Consider the following 19,511-nt stretch of genomic DNA (forward strand, 5'->3'; position numbering starts at 1 on the left):
CCTATCAGTTTGAACGTTGCAAATACTACCTTCTATTCGTATATACATGGAAGCACTTCCAACGTCTCCTCAATGTCCTGGACCCAATTTTCAGCCATAATCGAGTCAGCTCCTTCAGCAAAAGATGGGGTCTTCATCCGCATAAACTACTCAATAGTGCAGCTATGCTCCCCTGAGCTCCTAGCCATCTCAGCCATCACCTGTTGGGTGACACTGCGCAATACTGTGTCAATATCTCCACCTCCCATACTGAAAGGTCCTGCTCCATCACCCCTAACATTCATACCACTGCTCCCTAGGTCCATCCTGAAAAGACAAAGAACACTATTTAATGACCCAATCTCCCGTACAGATCTAATTTATTTCATTTAACTAAATTCTCATATTAACTATTAACTATCCCCCCTAATCTTAATTCAAAATCAAATCCTGTAACCTAGACATACGACCCGTCAATAGTTTACTATGACTTTCTTGAAATCGTCACCCCAGGAAAGACACAAAAACCACCATAGAAATCCTGTACCCAGACCATAGAACAAAACCTTAAATCCCTTCCTATACTCTGGTATTGCTTCCGCTACACTCTAAACTCTACAGAACCTAGCAACCTAAGCTCTGATACCAAGCTGTAACGACCTGATTTTTCATACCATTTCTTTTTATATAAATTAACTGTAAAATTTCACTGCTCTGATACCTTTTATATGTACAAAGACATCATCGCGGTCATGTTAGGATCCGTGGAATCTGAGACGCAGTAAATTACCTAAGTAGTGAGAAGCAGAATACATACAACCATAACCATATATATACAATACTAGAGTGCCATAATATTTCCCAAAATATACATACACAGCCATTCCCAAAAATACTCCCAACTAAACCTAGGGACTACTCAAACTGACTTCCCAAAATACTCACCCTATAGATAGGGTAGTACTAAAGTCTCCTCTATTTAATAGCCTGATATGCTCTCTTAGATAGATCACCTGAAAATTATTAAATCACTGGGATGAGACAACTCAGTAAGACAAAATATGTTATTGCTAGTGTGTGGCAGGTGAGTTTACATATTTGTAAAATCTGATTTAGAAATACCATAAATAATTGAAACTAAGAAAACACATATAGATAATGTACCGTATAGCTTATACCTATGTTACTTAACATAAACTATAAGAACCCGAACCGTGGTATATGCAATAATAAATAAAGAGAAGGGTAGAATTGTAAATTGACCAGGCATCGTCGATGAAGCCAGAGTTCGTCGACGAAGGCCTTATGATGTTCAGCGACGAAATGCAAAGGCTCATCAACAAAGAGAAGCCGAGAGGTTTCAGGAAGTCGAGGATCTTAGGCTTGTCGACGAGGCTTCCATCTCGTCGACGAACTATCTTCAATAACTCATCGACGAAGACGCCATGTCGTCGACGAGGTTGGCTGAGTCAACGGGCTATAAATATCCATTTGGGTTGCTTAATCACTAAGAAATCAAATATCCTCTCTCTCTCTCTCTCTCTAGTTTTCTTCACCGATTGATGCTGGAATCATTTGTAACGACCCAAAAAAATAAATAAATAAATAAATAAAATCAAAAAATTATTAATTAAAAAAAAATTTATTATTATTATTAAGAAAATTAATTAAATTAATAAATTTAAGGATTTTGGATATATATATATATATAAAAGTATATATGTAAGTATATATATATAAAGTATATATAAGTAAGTATATATAAGTATATATATATATATATATATATATATATATATATATATATATATATATATATATATTAAAGAATGGATAAAGGAGAAAGAAAGGAATAAAGGAAAGAAAAAAAAAAAAAGAGAAAGAAAAGAAAAAAAAAACGAAAACTTAGTGTGTAAGTTTTCTCGCTGGAACAAAACAGAAGGAAAGAGGAGAAAAAAAAATTCATGCGCACAGAACAGATAAGAAAGGAAAGAAAGAAAGAGAAAGAAAAAAATTAAATATATTCTCTCACTCTCCACTCCTCTTTCTTCTACGATTTTACAGCCGATTCTCGCCCAATTGGAAATCCGAAGATATCACCGAACTCCATTCTTCGCCATCAACATATCTACCGAAGTGGATTTGTCGTAGGAGTAACGTGGGAATATCTCGTGGGGTAAGCCAAATTCTCATTCTTATCTCAATTTTTCCTAAATTTTAAGCCAAATGGGCGATCGGACACCACCACGAGAATCTAGGGATGATTCTCTACAAGTCTAGCGCAGTGAAATTCTCGTGGGGTTATTGTAGAAATAGTCCAAAATTAGGATAAATGTGTTATTTAGAAATTAATTATCATTTAATTATTATAAATTAGGAAATTTTAAAATAATATTTTATTGGGGTTGATTTGATTGAATCAGGGTTCGGGTGAGCGTCGCGGGTATAAGTTTGGGAGCCCTGCAAGCGTAATTCAGGGAATCAGGTAAGGGGGAATAAAATTATATCAGTATTTTATTAAAGTGAACCAATTATTTACGAGCATACGAAATTTATTATTTATTTATATGATTTTCAGAATAGTTTGATTACTGGAAAAAAAAATGATTATTTGGTTTACGGTTATATTTGGGATAATTGTTTATGAAATTAAATTCGTGTGACATGGGAGTAATTTTCCTAATAAATTGGATATGAATTACTGTGGCATTTGAGTTTGCATGTGGGGGTGTTTGAAATGATTATGGTAAGATGAATGAGTTGTTATGTTTGATTCTTGTGTGGAAATGATTTAATGCGTTTGTGTGAACTAACTGTGTGGTTATTCGTATGCATCTCAATATAACGTTGGCATGAGGAGGTTGTTATATTGCCTATATATAAATGATGATGTGACGTTGGCAGGTGGAGGAGCTTGTCATATCGTTATTTATATGGGGTAAGACATTGGCAGGTCGAGGAGCTTGTTCTACTGATGTATGACGGGTAGGTCATGGGGATTGGATACTGGTGAATAATGGCGCCTGTGTGGGCCATGTTATATACCCTGTGTGGGTAGTGGTGCCTGTGTGGGCCACGTTATATCCTGTGTGGATAATGGCGCCTGTGTGGGCCATGTTATGTACCCTGTGCGGTTAGTGGTACCTGTGTGGGCCATGTGTAGATAAGAAGTACGTAGGTGCCTGTGTGGGCCACGTACTGACATGTACGCAGTTGCTCTGTGTGGGCCACGTACTGAGGACATTGGAAGATGAAGTATGGGATGCATGATTCCTGTGTGGATGTGTGTGTGTGCATGTGAATTTAATTATAGCATAAAATAATGGTATAGCATATTGTGAATGCATGTGTGTGCATGCGGCGAGGTAAACATACCACCGGGAGCTTGCTGAGAAAGGCGAGTGCTCTGTTAGGTAGTTTCTTGGTATCAGTGCAAAGGGATGCTACTTGTATGGGCGGGTAGACATCCCGATCCTCGGAAACCTTCGCCTTTAAAATAATAATTATCTGTGGACTAGCGGCAAGATAATACTTCACCTAAGGGCTTACTGAGTAAGGTGAGTGCTCTGGTAAGTAGATTTTAGTACCAGAGTAGAGGGAAGCTACTTGTATGGGCGGGTAATCTTCCCTATCCTTGGGGACTTTCGCTTGCATAAAAATTATATACTTGTGCATATTGAATGTGTGTGTGATATTGGATGTCGGGAATGTTATTAATGGTACATTTTCTCAGTTGTTATTGATGTTATATAAGAAGCAGTTTATTTTGAGTTATAAATATTAAAACTCATTTGTCACACACTGTTATAATTTATTCCACCCTTACTAAGAAGTGTCTCACCCTAGTGGATTAACAATTTTTCAGATTCTTCTGGAGACCGGGTTTGAAGGCCTAGGCTGGGACTGTTTGTGATAGTTTCTTTTTGGGGTATTGTGAGATACTAATATATGTATAGATATATTTGTACGGAATTACGTTTTAAATGCTGGTTGTGGATACAGTTATTTGGATGTTATAGTGTTGATTTTTGGTTGTTATATAGAACTCTGGTATTTATTTGAGGTTATTTATTCATGTGCCGCTGCGTGTATGTTAATTATGGTATCAAATACAGGTGATTGAAACACCTGGCACTCGGGCCCCACTTGGCGGGTCGGGGCGTCACATTGTGGTATCAGAGCATTAGGTTATAGATTCTGCAGACTTTAAGATTGATTAATACCAGAGTATAGGTACGAATAAGGATAAGAATAGGAATGGGTAGATTAGGATGTTGATAGGAGATTTTGAGTTTTGTTTCGTAGCTTAGAGGCAGAAATCCCTTGATGGACTTCTGTGTGTTTCTGAATCCGGCCAGTTTCAGAAAACCATGGTAAATCCATTGACCGTGATGTTTCTAAGTAGAGAGACTGGAACTCAAATCAGAACTTGAGAGTTAGGTTGATTTGGGGATAAGCTGGTTGTTTGATGTTTTAATTTTGGATTTAAATGTCAAATTGATTCGTTGTTCTATAACTGTATCTAATGCGATATGAAGGTTCCAAATTCGCTTCTATCCTGTCTACAGGATGGATTCCAGGGGAAAGGACGTTGATGCTAGAGAGGAGAATGATGTAGGAGCCACTAGTGTGCAAGAGATCGATACCTCCACTCTACTGCGGGGTTTAGCTCGGCAGGTTCGGGAAGAAATTAGGCGAGACGCTGAAGGACAGAACTGCCCACCTGTGAACTAGGGTTGTTCGATTGACCAATTTAAGCTCTCTCGTTTTGCACCTTTTATGGTTCCAGATGAGTTCCAGAAGGCGAGATGGTTTGAGAGGGGATTGAAGGTACAAAACTTTTCAGAACTGGTGGATAGAGCCACCGTGGCAGAATTGAGTCTGCAGAGGAGTGCAGAGATGACAGAGCAAAGGAAGAGGCCTATGCCTCCCAGTTTTTCTGATGATGCTAGACAGGGCTCGTGGAAGAGGGACAAATATGTTGGGGGACAAAGATCTGATAAAGGTAATCAGGGACGTTTGAGTGATTCATCACCTCCCTATTGTGCTCGTTGTAAGTTGAGGCATTGGGGAGAGTGCCTAGCCAGGAACATTAAGTGTTATCGGTGCGGCAAATACGGCCACATGGCCCGAGATTGTCGAGGACTGCCGAACAACGCACCCGCTCCTGATCAGCACCAGAGGAATGAGCCACTGCCTCGTGGTGGTCCAGCGCGTGTTTATACCATGGTTCCGGCTGATAGGGATATTGCTCGTGGTGCAGGAGCAGGTATGATTTTATATTAAAGATTGATTTGATTTTAGATTCATAAGCTTACTTGGAATTGTGGAGTATATTGAATTTGTGGTATAATGATGATTAGGTAATTTTAGAATTTTGTAAAAAGGATTGATTAGCGAATTTCGTTGACGAAATTCTTTTAAGGATGGGAGAATGTAACGACCCAAAAAAATAAATAAATAAATAAAATAAAAAAATTATTAATTAAAAAAAATTTATTATTATTATTAAGAAAATTAATTAAATTAATAAATTTAAGGATTTTGGATATATATATATATATATATATATATATAAAAGTATATATGTAAGTATATATATAAAAAGTATATATAAGAAAGTATATATAAGTATATATATATATATATATATATATATATATATATATATATATATATTAAAGAATGGATAAAGGAGAAAGAAGGGATAAAGGAAAGAAGAAAAAAAAAAAGAGAAAAGAAAAGAAAAAAAAAACGAAAACTTAGTGTGTAAGTTTTCTCGCTGGAACAAAACAGAAGGAAAGAGGAGAAAAAAAAATTCACGCGCACAGAACAGATAAGAAAGGAAAGAAAGAAAGAGATAGAAAAAAATTAAATATATTCTCTCACTCTCCACTCCTCTTTCTTCTACGATTTTACGGCCGATTCTCGCCTAATTGGAAATCCGAAGATATCACCGAACTCCATTCTTCGCCACCGACATATCTACCGAAGTGGATTTGTCGTAGGAGTAACGTGGGAATATCTCATGGGGTAAGCCAAATTCTCATTCCTATCTCAATTTTTCCTAAATTTTAAGCCAAATGGGCGATCGGACACCACCACGAGAATCTAGGGATGATTCTCTACAAGTCTAGTGGAGTGAAATTCTCGTGGGGTTATTGTAGAAATAGTCCAAAATTAGGATAAATGTGTTATTTAGAAATTAATTATCATTTAATTATTATAAATTAGGAAATGTTAAAATAATATTTTATTGGGGTTGATTTGATTGAATCAGGGTTCGGGTGAGCGTTGCGGGTATAAGTTTGGGAGCCCTGCAAGCGTAATTCAGGGAATCAGGTAAGGGGGAATAAAATTATATCAGTATTTTATTAAAGTGAACCAATTATTTACGAGCATACGAAATTTATTATTTATTTATATGATTTTCAGAATAGTTTGATTATTGGAAAAAAAATGATTATTTGGTTTACGGTTATATTTGGGATAACTGTTTATGATATTAAATTCGTGTGACATGGGAGTAATTTTCCTAATAAATTGGATATGAATTACTGTGGTATTTGGGTTTGCATGTGGGGGTGTTTGAAATGATTATGGTAAGATGAATGAGTTGTTATGTTTGATTCCTGTGTGGAAATGATTTAATGCGTTTGTGTGAACTAACTGTGTGGTTATTCGTATGCATCTCAATATAACGTTGGCATGAGGAGGTTGTTATATTGCCTATATATAAATGATGATGTGACGTTGGCAGGTGGAGGAGCTCGTCATATCGTTATTTATATGGGGTAGGACATTGGCAGGTCGAGGAGCTTGTTCTACTAATGTATGACGGGTAGGTCATGGGGATTGGATACTGGTGAATAATGGCGCCTGTGTGGGCCATGTTATATACCCTGTGTGGGTAGTGGTGCCTGTGTGGGCCACGTTATATCCTGTGTGGATAATGGCGCCTGTGTGGGCCATGTTATGTACCCTGTGCGGTTAGTGGTACCTGTGTGGGCCATGTGTAGATAAGAAGTACGTAGGTGCCTGTGTGGGCCACGTACTGACATGTACGCAGTTGCTCTGTGTGGGCCACGTACTGAGGACATTGGAAGATGAAGTATGGGATGCATGATTCCTGTGTGGATGTGTTGTGTGCATGTGAATTTAATTATAGCATAAAAATAATGGTATAGCATATTGTGAATGCATGTGTGTGCATGCGGCGAGGTAAACATACCACCGGGAGCTTGCTGAGAAAGGCGAGTGCTCTGTTAGGTAGTTTCTTGGTATCAGTGCAAAGGGATGCTACTTGTATAGGCGGGTAGACATCCCGATCCTCGGAAACCTTCGCCTTTAAAATAATAATTATCTGTGGACTAGCGGCAAGATAATACTTCACCTAAGGGCTTACTGAGTAAGGTGAGTGCTCTGGTAAGTAGTTTTTAGTACCAGAGCAGAGGGAAGCTACTTGTATGGGCGGGTAATCTTCCCTATCCTTGGGGACTTTCGCTTGCATAAAAATTATATACTTGTGCATATTGAATGTGTGTGTGATATTGGATGTCGGGAATGTTATTAATGGTACATTTTCTCAGTTGTTATTGATGTTATATAAGAAGCAGTTTATTTTGAGTTATAAATATTAAAACTCATTTGTCACACACTGTTATAATTTATTCCACCCTTACTAAGAAGTGTCTCACCCTAGTGGATTAACAATTTTTCAGGTTCTTCTGGAGACCGGGTTTGAAGGCCTAGGCTGGGACTGTTTGTGATAGTTTCTTTTTGGGGTATTGTGAGATACTAATATATGTATAGATATATTTGTACGGAATTACGTTTTAAATGCTGGTTGTGGATACAGTTATTTGGATGTTATAGTGTTGATTTTTGGTTGTTATATAGAACTCTGGTATTTATTTGAGGTTATTTATTCATGTGCCGCTGCGTGTATGTTAATTATGGTATCAGATACAGGTGATTGAAACACCTGGCACTCGGGCCCCGCTTGGTGGGTCGGGGCGTCACATCATTGATCCGACATTACCATGAGGGTCAGTGAAGGATTCTCTACAAGATTTGCAGATCAAATCTTCGTTCCGAGCATTTTTAGGTTTTGGCTCAAAATCGAGGTAAGGCTCGGTTTTCATTTCCATTTCGGTAGTTTTGTAGGGAATGGAATAGTGAGTATATTCTGTATTGTATTTTATAGGTTTTGAGAACTCAGTTCACTTTTTAGGAGCCATAGAGTTCGGGATTGGTCGTTTGGGGAAAGGTAAGGGGATTTCATTTATGTCAGTTAGTTTTAAAATTGGACTCGATAGAACTGTGATTCACGGTCTTGTGTGTATTTTGGTTACTCATTTGGGGAAATCTAATGGGTAAAATTATGGGATTTTCATGTTACAATTTTGGGAAAAGGGGGCATTGGGCTGCATCTCTGGTTTTGTTGGAAAATCGTAAATATATTGTGATGTATATTGTGTTATAGGTATGGTCATGCCTTGACTTGTTTAAACTATATATTTTTAGAAAATCATGATTTTAGATTACCAAATGGGTGTGGTTTGTTTGGTTATATGAGCATGCATGGTTATGTTTTGTTGAAATGCAATAAAATAGGAACATGGTTCCAAATTGTTCTAAGTACTGAAAGAGTGTCCAACTTTTTATCTGAGGGTGTGAAATATCACCTGCCATGTTTGGCAAAAGTGTTCGACTTTATATTCGAGGGCGTGAGCCTTACCGGCTGATCACCAAAGGGTGTGGATCCACCAGTTGTACCGATATGATGCCATGGGAGCCTGAGGCTATGCTATGTTTCGGGGATGCCGTGTAATGCGGGCTGGCTTCGGGCTGAAGGGTGTGACAGCATCAGGTTGTGTGTGTGCGTGTGATGCACTGTACTGGAACTTTTTTGTGAAAATACTAGAATTGCATTGAACTGTGTATGTTTTGTGTCATGATAACACTTATATGCCACACACCAATATAACCTGGATCTGCCTTAGTGAGATGTGTCTCACCCCTACTGTACGTACATATTTTTCAGTTCCTTCGGGCAACCAGAACTAGCGTCCTTGTATTAGGAGCGTAGTGGTCAGTGTAATGCGGATAGTGCTTGTGTAAGTACTAGGACTCTATCGGGTTGTCATTTTGGGGTTTTGATGGGCACCCAAGTTTATTTTTTGTATTATGGAGTTTAGACTCCTTTTTGTATAGACTCTAGTATGGTACAAAATATGTATAGAAAGACCTTTTTTCGCTGTGTATCTATAATGTATATGAATATGTATTGGGTGTATAGCAACCCCACGGGGTCGGACCCTTATTCATTGTGTTTTGTCATTGATGATTTGTAGGATACAGGGACAGGTTAGATTATTTATTCACCACTGGGTCCCATTACAGGGTTCGGGGTGTGACAGCTTGGTATCAGAGCTAACTAGGTTGTTAGGTTTTGTAGACTTAGTTAGGCATAGCTATGTGTACATACCAGAGTATATGATGTTTGAAATGGGTAGAGTAGGTCGAGGGTTGTTTTGTTACTAGATAGGGACTCGTTGGCAGTGTTCCGTGTTTTTCCTGGAATGATGATTTCAGTAAAATCATGGCGCAAACCATTGATGATTTTTGTGTCGGTGTGATAGGACAAACCTAGACCTGTGAGGGGGTAGTTGACATGATTAGTTGAAGATAATTGTGTTAATTGTACATGTTGTAGGAGTACTAATAGATTCCTATAGTTTTTTAGAATGGAGCCCGAGGATAATAACTTGGAAAGTGGCTACGAGGAGACTGCGAGCGATGAGTCTCCATCCGCGCCTCGAAAGCTGATGAGGCAGGTTTTGTGGGAGATTGGGAGGAGTGTTAGGGGACGCGAACGCTCTCCTACGTCTGCGGGGTGCACCATCGAGAGGTTCACACGTATGCATCCTCCGATGTTTGCAGAAGGACTTGATTCGATGATAACGGAGGACTGGGTTGAGAATACCGAGAGGATTCTGGAGGTCCTACACTACATAGATAAGCAGAGAGTCCTCTATCCTACCTTCTAGCTATCTGGTGAGGCAGAACGATGGTGGACTGCGGTGAGTCTACTGGAGAAGCAGAGTTCCAATCCTATGGAGATGACATGGAGCCATTCAAGGAGGTGTTCTTTGAAAGATACTTCCCGGCCTCCACACGCGACGCTAAGGCGGATGAGTTTTCTGCTCTGACTCAGGAAAATATGAAGGTGCAGGGGTACGCTACTCGGTATATAGAGCTATCTCGTTTCACACCGTGTTTGATCTCGAACAAGTATAAGAAGAATCAGAGGTTCGAGAAGGGCCTGAGGAAGAATATCTGCAAACTAGTGGGTATGCTTCAGATCAGTGAGTTTTCGGTTTTAGTGGATAAGGCCATTGTGATCAAGATCAGCATCTGGGAGGATGAGGTGGATCAGGAACTGAAGAAGAGGCCAGTACCTTTTGGTTCTTAGTCAAGATCTCACCAGGGATCATGGAAGAAGAGGAACAAGAGCTCGAGTTACCGTTAGAATACTGAGCGCCAAAGTTCTCAGGCAAGTCAGTCGGGTGATCGTTGTATTAGGTGCCACAGATGGCATAACGGTGAATATAATAACCTGTTTAATTTCCACATTTTTTTATATTACAATAAAACCAATATAATTTATCCAGCAGGTCATAATCCACTTGGACTCGTGGGTACTAGGGATAAAATAGAAACACATAACGGAAGCCTAAGCAGTAGGAAACTTAAAATCATCATATCATAAACACAAAACCATCCATCAAAATACCAGAGTTACTACATCCATTGTATTTAAGTACACACATACCAAAAAGAAAGACCTAGGGACATTTCTCACAAAATCCAACTATCCCCACCAAAACTTACCCTTCAAAGAGGGCAGATCAATAGTACTATATCAGCGGAGCTTTACCCACTCTCTTATCAGGGGCTCCTGAAATGTTTATAAAATTTTGGGGTGAGAAACCTCTTAAAAATGGAAATAAACCAACACTAGTGTGTGGCAACATGAGTATTTCTGTGGTATATAGATAGTCATAAACATAACCAGTAAAACTGTTTATACATCATTTCTGGGAAAAACATGTATAATCAAAATATGACAGAACATAATGGTTTTCATAGCATAATTCATCTCATATAAATAATAATATAAAAAAAATCCTAGTAGGTTAGTTGACTATTGTCATGTATTACCTCCATATGACTGGGTTGTATGGCTGAAGGTAGGACCTGACAATGGTTGGCCGACCACTGCCAAGTCAAGAGTACGGTCTGTTGACCTTATAGGTCACACTCGATTTTGATTATAACAAAAACTCATTGTATCTAATGAGTGTTTGAGACTTTGTGCAAGAATCAAAATTGTCAAGATCATGATGCACATGCACATGGAACAAATGAAGCTTGAAGACCAATTCATGTTTATAATTGTAATATATATAATTCATTTATGTAATTGGTCTATAATAGTAATTAGGGCTTTTCGTATGTAATAATCACACACACATCACATGCATGGTATAATACGTAAGCTCATAATGCAAATGACTTTAGAAAGACCTTAGGGGTTACCCTTCGGTCGACTGAAGGTTGACCGACACCGGATTTTTTTTTTGTGTCTTCAAAAGGGCTAAAAAATGACCTTAAAACACTCACCCTTGCATTCATTTGTGATAGGCACTTGAATAAGGTGTTTGTGAATCAAAATAGGACCGAAATGTACACTTTGTGCACCTTCGGTCGACCGACCTATGTAGGTTATTTTACCCCGGTAGACCGAATCCGGCCTGAGTCAACAATTTGACCTCAGCCCGGTCGACTGAACCTTATAGCTCATTTGTAGCCCGGTCAACCGAACCAAGGTCCAGGTCAACGATTGACCATGTCCCCATTAACCGAACCATTGTAGTTTAAATCCCTCGACCGACCGAAACCTCCTGAGGTCAACAATTTGACCACCTGGTCGACTGAACCCAAATTGCATTGCAATTGTCTGGTCCACCGAGGGTCATCGGGAGAAATCCCAACTGTCTGGTTGACCGAATCGCCTAGTTCAAAATAGCCTGGTCGACCGAACCTCGAAAACACTCATACTTATCTTCTCCTACTGCTCATACTCTTTGTAAGTTTATTAGAGATTATTCTCAAAGGTTTGCTCCCTTTTTTTATTTGATTGAAATGATTTTCTTAAGAGCTAAACCTAAGTGTTCTTAGGGGTCTTCGTTCATAAGTCTATCCTAGGAAGACTTGCTTAAGCTTTTGAGTGTTGCATTTATGTTGCAATATCTTAGGAAGCTTGTATTTGTCTTTGGGTTGCAAAATCATTTTCAAAACATACTCAAATATCTTGTGTACTTGTGAGGAGATATTTGTGTTTGTGATATTAATCTTTGTGCAATAGTTATTCACTCACATATTACTTGCTGAATACAAAGATTACACATCTTTTTCAAACCAAGCATATACATTATCTAATATTCACGTGATTGAGATATCCTACTGATTGATATCCCTGAGGCTTGCTAGATATCTTTGTGTGAACACGATTGATTGACTATTTTGAGAAACAAAGATTGCTTGTTGACACTCTCATGCACTCATTACACTGATAGAAAATATTTTGAGAGTTGAAATATTAGACCACACTGAGCTTACATATTAAATCATCTCGTGGTGTATGTGACTGAGTGCGTCCGGGTACACATCTGCTTTACTTGAAAGCATAATCAATGTACTATTTCATTTATTGAGCGAAACTATTGTATTCCAGGCACGAGCCAGAAGAGGGAGACTAGCCCTTTGAAGTAGTCCCAGATTGGCTTAGACCCGGTTAGGAAAGTTAAGTGCGCCATCCTATTAAGGCGTGTAGGTAGAGGTCAGCCTTGCTAATTGACCTGGTTGTTAAGGTTGAGGTCATCCCTATGCTAATTGACCTGGTTGTTAAGGTTGAAGTCAGCCCTGTACTAATTAACCTGGTTGTAATCGGTGCCGCTCCACCCTTAAGTACGCTATTAGTGAAATCTTCGGGCTTCCGAGCTAGAGGCGGGAACGTAGGCATAGTTGGCCAAACCCCAATAACATATCGTGTGTTTGTTTATATTTTCGCAATTTATATTTACCGCACATGTATGTTATTATGTGAATGATGAGCTTGATTTAAATTTTTGTATATTATATTTATCGGTGTATTTGGAACTGCATAGAAAGACCCTAGGTTGTAATATTCTACTAACATCTAGTTCAACCTAGGAGAAAAGTTTAAAATTCCAATTCACCCCCTTTGGGAATACACCAATTATAACAATTGGTATCAGAGCCTCGTTGTACTAGACTTAAACGTTTTTGCAAAAAAGATCGCAATGACTCACTTTGGTGTATCCCCATTCGGTGAGGGACAGTCACTTTCTAGTCCTCCATTATTTTGTAGTGTTGATTACACCACGTGGAAAGTTAGAATGACCATATTTTTGAAATCTATGGATTGGAGGGTCTGACTTGTGACTAGTAAAGGAAGATGTGCACAAATAAATGAAAATGATTTTAATATGATTAATTCTAATGCCATGGACATGTTATATCTTGCGTTAGATTCTAATATTTTTGTTGAGTTTGTGGCATCTTAGACTACAAACGAAATCTGGGATGAACTAGAAAAGAAGTATGGAGAACCCCAGGAGAAGGAGATCGTAACTCCTCCGGATGCTCCAAGTTCAAAAGATCAAGAGGAGGTAAATCATGAGCATGTAGCGTTTACCGTCACTGAGGTATATGATTCTCACTCTATATATTTTGATGACCCCTGTTGTGAATGCTGCTATATAACAGGTACTGAATCTAATGATAAAATGATTGATGATTCCTGTGCTAAGTGCTATGTTGTATCACATGCTGAATCATTTATTGAACATAATGATAGTTCTGTTAATATTGCATGTGATGATTCATCTATTGATTCCTATAATATATTTTACGATGAATCTTCAAATATTTCTTGTGATGATAATGGTATGAATGAATGCAATGATTCATATGTCTTTCAATTTAATAAATCATGTGATGAAACATTTGATGAGATGCCTTTATATGGAAAACTAGAAAAGACCTCATTTAAAATGCATAGAATTCTAGTTGAGATATCAAAGAAAAAAACATTTTTTGAAAAATGAAAATGAAAAGGTGGCAAAACACTTAAATGATTTGAAAGAATATCAGGCCACACTAGAAAGAAGAATAATGGAGAAGGGTTTGAAAATCATTTGCTTAGAAAGAAAAATTAAAAATTATTCTAAAATGTTTTTCAAATCCTCAAGTGATAAAGATAACCTAAACAACCCCTTCGGACTTTAAAATAAAATTATTTTAAAAAAGGGTTCAAGTTGCTTACATAAAACCAACAACCTAGCCTCACTGAAGAAAAATGGAATAAATAAGCACAATCTTTTATGCATATTCAATACCTACTTATTTTGCAAAACAGTGTGACACATATGGTTTAATTGCTTACTTAAAAGTGTTAGAGGCTTAGGAAAGGAAATGAAATGGATAATCAACGAAGCAAACCCCATAGGACTTAAGGAAAAACGGATTCAAATAGAAACTATATTCTAGTTATTTTTTCCATTGTTCCTAGGTTCAGTGGTTGTGATCATTGTAAGCTTAGGAAGTGGTTTGTGCTTAAAATGGAAATTCTTAGTATATGTATTCAATATGCACTCTTGCCATACTAAGAATCATAAGATTAGTAGGCTAATTGAAAAATTGGATAAATTCCACTTCTAAATGGACTAGGCATATTTGCTAGGTAAATATTTTCAAATGCTTAACTCATGCTTAAATATAATACTTTAAGTTAAGCCACTATTATCCATTGCACTAAATTGAGTGTTAGGATTCCATCTTATATCATATATCACTATACCCTAAAACTCACTTTTAAATATGAAAAGCCTAAATCAAAATCAAGTCATTACTCTAGCCATAAAGCACTATTGATCATAAATGGCTAATATATATTGAGTGCATCTCATAGTTATAACCAAATTAGACGTATCCACTAGGGGATTGGCCCCTTTGAGTTCAAATTGTAAATTCTTTAATTTTGGTTTATCTCATCAATAGGAAATCCTTACCAAACCACGATCATATTCGGTGAGGTATCACCTATTCCTTGATTTATATCCATGTTCCTCTATGTCATCATTTCTGAAGAATATTCTCCAATCACCAAAGAGCATTGTTTAAGAAACGTCACATACTCCTTAGTGTTCAGTGCCAAAATAGTTAGGACTTAAAGGGAAGTACAGTTAAAGTAATTGCAAAACTGGGAAGTAATCTACGCTCAATAAGTCAAATCTTGGTACGTACCTCAATTGTATAATATCTTTTGACCAAGAATCCCTAAGAATCATGTTCATATTGCAATATATCAAATCTGAACCTAAGTACAACTTTGGATCAAAATGAGGCAAAATCAGGAAAATTCACTATGCTCGGCCGACCGAGCATTGAATGAGTAAAAGCTCCTGGTCGACCGAAACCCATTGACTTTGACCTTACAGCCGACCGAACCTCAGTAAACATATCCACCACGGTCGACTGAACTTGTCGGTTTTCCCTTGGTCGACCGAACTCAGATACAGTACTCCCTCTTGGTCGACCGTCCATCTCAATTCAAACTCGCCCCAGTCGACCGAACAATTTTGGTGCATGAAGAACCTAAACTGTCGGTCGACCGTATTTGCTTCTAATCGACTGAACTGCGATATATATATATAAATACTTTTACCTTGATTAAAGCTCATTTGCGCAAAATTTTTTAAGAGATCTTTCACCTTTCCCTAACATTACCAAGCAAACCTTGACTTTGTGCCTAACATCCTTCATCCTACAGTCATGGCACACCACAATGAGCACATTGAAGCCCATGACTTAGCACACGCTGAAGACGAGTACTTCATTTCAGAACGGAGCAAGGTCAAATACATACGAGAGTTTCATCCTAAGGAGGCGATATTAGGTAAGATCTTAGACTTGGAGTTCATGAATCAGTATTTTTCAAATGTAATGGACATGTTTGAATATCAAAGCTGGAAAAAAATTTATTTCCTATCAGCCTGGGGGTCATTACCCAATGTACGTTAGACTATTTTATGCAAATTTGGGTAATGATGAAGATGGGCACTTCTCTCGAGTATTAAGGACCAGTGTACGTTTCGACACACAGTACCTTTCAGATGTCCTTGATATTGACCGTGGAGATTTCGAGCGCTCAGATGTGGTAAATTCCTGGATCCACAAACAGGAATTCACAATTGTCACATTTGCAAACCTGACCCTATCTGATATAGGCACGGATAGCCAAAACCATCCCCCACAATATAGATAGTTTACGTTAGAGGCTAGAGTTGTGCACCACTTGATCACCTATAATGTCCTGCCAAAGGCAGGTTCTACAGTGCACGTGTCTTTTCTAGATTGTTTTATTATGTGGTTTCTGTTTGCCCAGAGGAAATTAGATTTGCCCAGCTTGATGATCCGATGGATGATGGCCAAAATGATTGGCCACCAAATTATAATGTCGTATGGGGGTATCCTGAACAAGTTATTTAGATCCATTGGAGTCACACACTCAAATATGGCTTCATTGAAGAGAAGACGACCGACTGATATTTTCTCTGGCATGACCCTGAGACTTATGGGGTATGAGCTCATTGGCAACATATGGTTGCCTTCTAGGGGTGCAGCAGCACATGAAGAGGCCCCGCAGGAGCCACCATAGCCCGCGCAGCCATCAAATGTGGATCTTTTGGCCGCCATCACCAATTTATTTGACTCATTTATACAGTTTCGAGGATCAGTCCAGTCAGACCTATAAGATTTGGCATCGTCATCCACTGCGCTTCGTGAGGAGTTTCGACAGTTCTCCATCTCTACTTCTAGTTGTTTTACTGATCTAGAGAGGTCCATGAAAGTCAGCTTCAGTGAGCTGAATGATCGCATCTAGGAGATGCAGGACGAGAGAGATCAGATGACCATGGACTTTGACTTCGATGCCGGTGATGGAGGTGATGATGGAGGGGAGTTCTAGACTCTAGAGAGTAGCCTGCAGATCAGATTGCGTGACACTTATACAGGATTTATTTTGGAAAATCTGATTGACAAACGACACTTTGCCAAAATTTTTCTAAATATTTCCAAAATTCTTCTTGTATAACTGTAAAACTTACCCATTGCCTAGAGTATCAATTCATATGGCTCTTTTTGCTGTTGCCAAAAGGGGGAGATGGAAAGGGGCAAAAATAATGGGTAAAGTACTTTGGTTACAAATAAATAGGATGCATATTGAGAGGAGGAGCCTTCTTAGGCTTAACCCTATATTTTTGCTTATCGTATTTGTCATCATCAAAAAGGGGGAGAATGTTGACCTTATAGGTCACGCCCGGTTTTGATTATGACAAATACTCATTGTATCTAATGAGTGTTTGAGACTTTGTTCAGGAACTAAAATTGTTAAGATCATGATGCACATGCACATGGAGCAAATGAAGCTTGAAGACCAATTTATGTTTATAATTATAATATATATAATTTATTTATGTAATTGGTTAGTAATAGTAATTAGGGCTTTTCGTATGTAATAATCACACACACATCACATGCATGGTATAATACGTACGCTCATAATGCAAATGACCTTAGAAAGACCTTAGGGGTTACCCTTCGGTTGACCAAAGGTTGACCGACATCGTATATTTTTTGGTGTCTTCAAAAGGGCTCAAAAATGACCCTAGGACACTCACCTTTGCATTTATTTGTGATAGGAACTTGAATAGGGTGTTTGTGAATCAAAATATGACTGAAATGCACACTTTGTGCACCTTCGGTCGACCGACTCATGCAGGTCATTCTACCCCTGTCGACCAAATTTGGCCTGTGTCAACAATTTGACCTTAGCCCGGTTGACCGAACCTTATAACTCATTTGTAGCCCGGTCGACCGAACCTAGGTCTAGGTCAACAGTTGACCATGTCCCCGTTGACCGAACCATTGTAGTTCAAATCCCCCGGTCGACCGAAACCTCTTGAGGTCAACAATTTGACCACCTGGTCAACTGAGTCCAAATTGCATTGCAACTGTCTGGTCGACCGAGGGTCCTCAGGAGAAATCTCAACTGTCTGGTCGACCGAATTGCCTAGTTCAAAATAGCCTGGTCGACCGAACCTCAAAAAAATGGAAAAATCGCCTCGGGCATATACGTCCAGTCGACTGAGTCCCAAGTTCAAAAATGGCCCGATCAACCGAACCATATGAACTTTGGTCGATCGAAAAGGTTTCTGATCGACCGGACCTCTCGGGTTGCCCTGATTTTTTACTGTGGTTAAAATATTTTAAACAGGGTTAAATTTGCTAAAATGTCATTAAACTTTCCTAATAATTCCCAATAGGTCCCAACGGTCATATTTCATGGGATTTCTATATGTACCCCTTCATTTGGGATTATTAGAAGGAGATTAGAAGATTTGATTAGGGAAAATTTTCTGAAAATCCAAAAACCTATAATACTCATTTTCATACTAAAAACACTCATACTTACCTTCTCCTACTTCTCATACTCTTTGTAAGTTGATTGAGTGATTATTCTCAAAGGTTTGCTCCCCTTGTTTATTTGATTGTAACAATTTTCTTGAGAGCTAAACCAAAGTGTTCTTAGGGGTCTTCGTTCATAAGCCTATCCTAAGAAAACTTGCTTAAGCTTCTGAGTGTTACATTTATGTTGCAATATCTTCAGAAGCTTGTATTTGTCTTTGGGTTGCGAAATCATTTTCAAAACATACTCAAATATCTTGTGTACTTGTGAGGAGATATTTGTGTTTGTGATATTAATCTTTGTGCAATAGTTATTCACTCACATATTGCTTGCTGAATACAAAGATTACACATCTTTTGCAAACCAAGCATATACATTATCTAATATTCACATGATTGATATCCCTGAGGTTTGCTTGACATCTTTGTGTGAACACGATTGATTGAATATCTTGAGAAACAAAGATTGCTTGTTTGACACTCTCACGCACTCATTACACTGATAGCAAATATTTTGAGGGTTGAAATATTAGACCACACTGAGCTTACATATTAAATCATCTTGTGGTGTATGTGACTGAGCGCGTCCGGGTACACATTTGCTTTACTTGAAAGCATAATCACTGTATCGTTTCATTTATTGAGGTCAGCCCTGTGATAATTGACCTGGTTGTAATCGATGCCGCTCCACCCTTAAGTGAGCTATTAGTGAATCCTCGGGCTTGCAAGCTAGAGGCGGGGGATGTAGGCACAGTTGGCCGAACCCTGATAACATATCGTGTATTTGTTTATATTTCCGCACTTTATATTTACCGCACATGTATGTTATTATGTGAATGATGCGCTTGATTTAAATTTTTGTATATTATATTTATCGGCATATTTGGAATTGCATAGAAAGACCCTAAGTTGTA

The sequence above is a fragment of the Malania oleifera genome, chromosome 8 (assembly GCF_029873635.1).
Source record: "Malania oleifera isolate guangnan ecotype guangnan chromosome 8, ASM2987363v1, whole genome shotgun sequence".
NCBI lineage: Eukaryota > Viridiplantae > Streptophyta > Magnoliopsida > Santalales > Ximeniaceae > Malania > Malania oleifera.